The sequence below is a fragment of the Ursus americanus genome, chromosome 12 (genome assembly GCF_024610735.1).
Source record: "Ursus americanus isolate L20-20 chromosome 12, mUrsAme1.1.p, whole genome shotgun sequence".
Classification (NCBI taxonomy): domain Eukaryota; kingdom Metazoa; phylum Chordata; class Mammalia; order Carnivora; family Ursidae; genus Ursus; species Ursus americanus.
In genome coordinates, this window is record NC_142138.1 from 61,854,018 (window position 1) to 61,861,184 (window position 7,167).

Below are 7,167 nucleotides of genomic sequence, written 5' to 3' on the forward strand. Positions count from 1 at the left end.
GGGCCGAAAGAATCAAGTTGAGAAATAATAAATACACATAAATGCATATACATATCTTAATAAGTTTATTATTTTAAAAAAAGATTTTATTTGTTTATTTGAGAGAGAGAGGGCGCCCGCACCAGCAGGGGGAGAGGCAGAGAGAGAGTGAGAAGCAGACTCCCTGCTGAGCAGACAGCCCAACGTGGGGCTCGATCCCAGAACCCTGAGATCATGACCTGAGCTGAAGGCAGATGCTTAACCCACTGAGCCACCCAGACCCCCAGGTGCCCCAATATCTTAATGAGTTTTAAGGAAGACTACCACTGGTATTTCCTTCAGAATCAACAGTGACCAGAAAACAAGCGCTTGAGAATAAGTGAACATGTTTGCAGTTGTAACCAGATGCCAAACCTCAGGAACTGCAGATAGAAGGTTTTTCCATTTAACTGCTGGGTCCTTGCAGCCTTCTACATTATCGAAAAAACAACCAATTTTTTCTGCTTCCAAAAGTAATATCTATTTTTTGAAGGCATTACCAAAAATTAAAAAGTTTCCTATATTCCATCAGCTTGAGGAAGTCATGATAGGTAATTCCATTCAGATCTTTTCCACCTTTCTACGTGAGGCTATTTCCGGATAAGATTAGCATCTGAATCCACGGACTCAGTAAATTGGCCTTCTGACGTGGGTGGGCACCATCCAATCCCCCGAGTGCCTGAATAGAACAAAAGGTAGAGGAATTTGCCTCCTTTTCTTCTCTGCCCCACTGTAGAGCGGGGACATCTCCTTTCATCTTCTCCTGCCCTCAGACTAGCATTTACACCATCTTGAGCTCCCTTGGTTCTCCAGCCTTCAGCCTCAGACAGAATTACATCACAGGCCTTCCTGGGTCTCCAGCTGACAGACAGCAGATTGTGGGGCTTCTCACCCTTCATAACTGTGTGAGCCAATTCCTCATAAGAAATTATCTTTAGTATAAATATGTTTTATATGTATACCTCCTATTTGTTCCTTTCTTTTCTTTTCTTTCTTTTTTTTTTTACAGAACACTTCATGAACTTGCGTGTCATCCTCATGCAGGGGCCACGTTAATCTTCTCTGTATCTTACCAATTTTAGTATACGTGCTGCCAGAGCGAGCACAATCCCCTATTTGTTCTGTTTCTCTGGAGAACCTTGACCAACACGGCTAACATTTCTACATATTTAAGGAAGATAAGACACGCACACATACATGCAGACACACACATTAGAGACTGCTAGAATAAAATTCCTGTTCTCTTCTTCCTCTTGAGAGCACATGGAAAATGCATTTCCCAGCATGCTTTACAGGTGGATGTGGTCATCTGACTGAGGCTAGCCAGTAGAACTTGAAAGGAAGGGATGGGCTCTTATTTGAGGCCTAGCTGGGAGAACCTTCCATACCTGCTGCTCCAAGTTCTTCTCTCCTAGCTGGTTGGCATGGAGGCAACCACAAGTTGAAGACGATGGAGCTTTTTTCAGTCTGAACACTGCATGACTGCTTGAAAGGGAGTCATCCCAAGAACCTGTTCACCTGCTCAGGATCGCTGCCTGAACAAGAGATTACTTCCACTGTATACTTCCCTGTTTGTTATACTAGCTAACATACTGCCCTGTAACTTGCTTCTTTCCCTTAAAAATATATCTCAAACATGTTTCCATGTCAGTACATGTACCGTATTTTTTATAAGACATACTTTATTCTCCACAATTTAACTTTTCAGAAATTGGGAGAATATCTCATATTTGAGAAGTACAGTTCCCCAAAAAAGTTTCCCTTAAATGATTAAGGGCATCTTAGAATCAAGGAACAATCTGGGCCCCTGGCTGGCTCAGTTGGTTAAGCATCTCCCTTCGGCTCAGGTCATGATCCCAGGGTCCTGGGATCAAGCCCCTCATCCAGCTCCCTGCTCAGTGGGAGGCCTGCTTCTCCCTCTCCCACTCCCCCTGCTTGTGTTCCCTCTCTGTGTTCCCACTGTGTCTCTCTCTGGCAAATAAATAAAATCTTTTTTAAAAAAAGAAAAGAATCAAAGAAAAATCTTACTTTTTAGGGCTTTAAAAACCATTACAAATGTCTTGTTGCTGTTAAAAGTCAAAATAGTACCACAAGATTTGAAAGGAAAGGAAACGTTTCCAGTATAGCAGAAATATTCAGACAGAATAGCTCTTCGCTGGAAGTTCAGTTGAAATGGTTTTGCTAATAAAGAGGCCGAATACCCACAATCGGGTCCCCAATGCGAATAAGTAGGGAAAGTCTTGATGTTAAGCAGTTCAGTCCTATCCAGGTCTAATCTTGGAACTACTCCAGATATAATCAATAATTGCAATGTAGTTTTTTTTAATGGTCCATCAAGGGGAACTATCCAAACCAACCAAACTTTAAGAATATCAGAGATAGGGGCGCCTGGGTGGCACAGCGGTTAAGCGTCTGCCTTCAGCTCAGGGCATGATCCCGGTGTTATGGGATCGAGCCCCACATCAGGCTCCTCCGCTATGAGCCTGCTTCTTCCTCTCCCACTCCCCCTGCTTGTGTTCCCTCTCTCGCTGGCTGTCTCTACCTCTGTTGAATAAATAAATAAAATATTAAAAAAAAAAAAAAGAATATCAGAGAGCATTTCAATGAAGAATTTAAGTAGCACGGCATGAGACAGAGATGCCAAATCAACCAATTGGGTGTACCATCTCCAAAAAAGATTGAGAATCCCTAGTTTTAAGACTATATTTCATTTTTGTTTAAGAAGAGCTACCAAATTCTATACTTCCTTAAATCACAAAGTACATTTGGTATTGTATGAGAAATGGAATGTTGGACCTAGATTTGTGGGTCAGAAGACTTCTCTCTCCTTAAAGGCTTTTGAAATCTGCATGTAAGAAAGGCTTTTTTTTTGCAGGACTCGCTCCATAAAACATTAAACATGAAAAAAAAAATAAGCAAGATGCACAGAGGTAAAACTTGACATATTAAAATTAATTTTCATTATCAAATGCATTTGCTGTTTTCTCTCCAAGACAATGAGGGGCTTTGTGGTCACTATACAACTCTGTTTTGCCTCTTTTGATGGTTTCTGAGGTCCCTGGAATCCCTAAAGTATTCTCTCTGAAATATGTCTCCTTTGGTAAAGCAGAATTTTTTTTTCCCACAGAAAGAATTGGTGGTTCAAAAATGCCTTTTTTTGGGTACAGAATAAAATATTCATCAAACCTTACCTCCCCATCTCCCAACATCTATTTATTAAAACTTGTCATCGGAAGTCTAATGGTGACAAAGTTCCCAGGTGAAAGTGAAAATAATGGAAATAACTGATTTACATGATGATTTTTATATTTCCAGTCCAGTTTTTCAACATTCCACAAATCTTTATGTTTGTACAGAACATGACCCCTGGGGTTTTCTTCCCTCTCCATCACTAGTTACGCCGTAAACATACAACAATCAAGAACAGAGGAGTCTTAGGCTAGAATTCACTGAGGAAGATATGTAGGACACAGCTTCCAAGATTTTATAAGGTAAATTCCAGAAGCTCCCCACCCAACGTCGATTCGGACAAATGGGGAAAAAAATATAACTTCTTTGGAAGATGTGGTTTGTAAAGCTGGCTGAGCCAACGTCTTCAAAATAAGAGAGCCGGCCAGCAACTCACTATTAATAGGCAATATTTATACCCTTGAATCATGTGGTTTCTCTGGCGGTGAGTAATGAAAACCATTTGATTTTTCTGTCCAAGTAATAACCAGTCTTGTTCAAGGAAACTTGTTTTATTTAAAGCTTTGGGATTGTTGGGAGTTTTTTCCCCGGTTGAAAAAAAATAATAAACTCAGCATCGAATGATTCTTACTTCTTTCTTTACTCTAAGAAAGAGAAAACTGCCTATTCTCTCAGCACCCTCTGTGAAATTTATATTCACTGGCAACTAGAGGACTTGACTTGCTTTATTTCATCCATGTAACAAACATTTTTATATAGTGTTCACTTTGTGCTAAGTACTATTCTAAGCACTTTACATGTATTAAGCCACTAATTCTGACACTCAGATAGGATTTTCCTGATAATTTCTTCTTTCCCCTAAACTTAAGAAAATAGTGAATTACTGCTGTGTAGAAGACTAATATTTCAATGTAAGTCTTCTTGTCTTTTAGGATTATCACAAGCAGATAGAAATGAAGAAAAATAGAAAGTTAACCTCCAAAATAGGACCTGGGGGTCATTATCAGTAGAGAAATGACAAACAGAAGAGTGTCCATAAAGGTAAATATTTAACTCTGATCGAGCTTATAGTTTAGGACACTTGCGTAAAGGCAGGTTAACTTCTGACCACATTAGCTAACTAGTCTGTATTTATTGTATCAAAAAATCAGAAACTTTATCACAAATATACCATAAAATGCACTTGGAGAAAATAGGATAGAATGCTATCATGGGATCGAATGCTATTCTTCCCATGTGGTGGAAGACCAAGGTCCTAGTTTGGTCTTCACAGTTTAGTATGTATCTTGAGTTGTGTCGGGGTGTGTGTTACCGTACCCCCCTTAATGGAAGTGGAGGATTGGGCAGATGACTTCCTGAAGTCCCCACAGTTTGAGTTCGTTTCACACATCAGTGTACCCTCCTCCAGCACACTGGTCTTCAAACTGGGATTCACAGAACACGAGATTGACACACAAATAAAGCCTTCCCAAAAAGTCTGTTTCAGAAATGCTGCATATTCTACTGGGTGTTTACCCCAAAGATACAGACGTAGTGAAGAGAAGGGCCATATGCACCCCAATGTTCATAGCAGAAACGTCCACAATAGCTAAATCGTGGAAGGAGCCAAGATACCCTTCAACAGATGACTGGATTAAGAAGTTGTGGTCCATATATACAATGGAATATTACTCAGCTATCAGAAAGAATGAGTTCTCAACATTTGCTACAAAATGGACGGCACTGGAGGAGATAATGCTAAGTGAAATAAGTCAAGCAGAGAAAGACAACTATCATATGATTTCTCTCATCTATGGAACATAAAAACTAGAATGATCAGTAGGGGAAGAAAGGGATAAAGAAAGGGGGGGTAATCAGAAGGGGGAATGAAACATGAGAGACTATGGACTATGAGAAACAAACTGAGGACTACAGAGGGAAGGGGGGTGGGGGAATGGGATAGGCCGGTGATGGGTAGTAAGGAGGGCACATATTGCATGGTGCACTGGGTGTTATACACAACTAATGAATCATCGAGCCTTACATCGAAAACCGGGGATGTACTGTATGGTGACTAACATAATATAATAAAAAATCATTATAAAAAAAGAAAAAAAGAAATGCTGCATATTATGCGGCCCTCCTGGAGATGCCCGCTATACCAAAGACTCTGAGGAACCCAGCAGGAAAGGAATTTAACCCAACCGTAGTGTTCTAGGAACGTAACTAGAACCACTGGTTTACCTGGTGAACTCTTGACGAACTGCTTCAATGCACGAGGACAAGCACATTGCAGAGAATGGAGTTAGGACCTGGGCGGGGGGGGGGGTTCTTTGGTGGTGGTGTTCTCTTTCAGTTCTTAGGTGCAGAAGTTTGACTTAATCATACTTCTCAGTTCATGACCTGTGATACTGTGGTTTATAAGAAGAAATATTTATTTGGTCTCTGTCCCCCTCCCCTGGCACAGAGCTCCTAAAACCCTTGGAATTTCCCAAGTGATAAGGTGTCTTTTGTTATTCATAAGCCCCTCTCAACCATACCAGAGTTTATGTTAATAAGGTGACTTTCAGAAAGTCCCTAAAGAAGGAGGCTGGTTGCCAGGGAGACCAACCGTGTGATTAGGGGGTTGGTACTTTAGCTCCAACCCCCAACCTCCAGGGAAGGTACAGGGATTGGTGGTTGAGTAAACCCCTAATGTCAATGATTCGACTAATCACACCTCTGTAATGAAGTGTCGTCCATAAAAACCCAAAAATACCGAGCTCAGAGAGCTTTCCAGTTGGTGAATAATTGGAGTGCTGGGAGAGTGGGGCCCAGGGAGGACCTGGAAGCCTGCGCCCCTTCCCTCATACCTTGCTATAGGCATCTCTTCCACCTGGCTCTTCCTGACTTATATCCTTTTATAATAAACTGGTGATCTAGCAAATAACATGTTCTCCTGAGTTCTAGGAGCTGCTCCAGCAAATTAATGGAAACCGAGGAGGGGACTGTGGGAACCCAGTCAGAAGCATAAGCTAAACCTGGACTTACAATTGGTGTCCAAAGTGAGGGGGGGACTCAGTCTTGTGGGACTGAGCCACAACCTGTGGGATCCGACACTGTCTCCAGGTCGACAGTGTCAGAACTGAACTGAATCCTAGGACACCCATCTGGTGTCTGGAGAACCTGAGAATTGCTTGATGTGGGAAAAATATAAATTCAGAGTGAAGTCTTAAGGTAATGTGATGGTACAGGAGATGCAAGAAGTTTTTCTTTACCTGACCCATTTTCACAACGGTCCGAACAAGACCCCTCTCTACTCTTTGTTTTATTTATCTCTGTTTTAAAATTTACCTGAGGTTTATTTTAATCAGATATGGTAAGATACACAGGGAAATGACTATCATGGAGGAAAAAGTTTTATACTCACAGATCCTTAAAAACAGAAGGCACACCACGCCACACAGGGCCACGCAGGAAGGCACCAGAGTTGGTCAGGAGGCAGAGGGAGCAGGGGGACAACGTGGGCAAGAGCCTTCGTTGTGGTTTTCGTGGGAAAGCAAGGCAAGCTGGGTCAGCAGGTGTGGGACTGGCTAGTTTGAAGAATTACAGCAGGCTCTGCGGAGTAGGGAAAGTCCCTAGTTGTCTGGGACCTAGTCCCTGTGTGATTAGGGCAGGTGGATGGCCTGAGTGCCTCTTAAGGGCCAGAAGGAGATGATCTGGAGTGTGGGTTCTGGATTGGTTGATTTGCATACGAAAGGTACACTCCCTGGTGAGTTGTATGCTCTCTCTAGCCATTCATTAGCTAGCCCTGGGGTCAGCAAGGCCCCACTGTCAAAACATTTGAATAAAAAGACCTGTTTACTACAATCTCTGATTTCTGCTCTCACTCCCTCCTCCCCAAAACAAACCCATGCTACAGTATTGGGTATATGTCCTTGGAAATAGAAATATGCTTGTAAAATATGAAGTGAGCTTCATGTATCTGATTTTAAGTTGCAT

The 7,167-nt window shown here is 41.8% G+C and overlaps 1 non-coding gene across 1 annotated transcript; it reads right to left on the reverse strand.

Annotated features, from left to right (window-relative positions):
* Positions 1-1,017: 1,017 nt before the first annotated feature.
* Positions 1,018-1,124, reverse strand: LOC123795451 (U6 spliceosomal RNA). Its single transcript, XR_006780500.1, has one exon. It is a non-coding gene; the product is annotated as a U6 spliceosomal RNA (small nuclear RNA).
* Between the last annotated feature and the right edge of the window lie 6,043 nt (positions 1,125-7,167).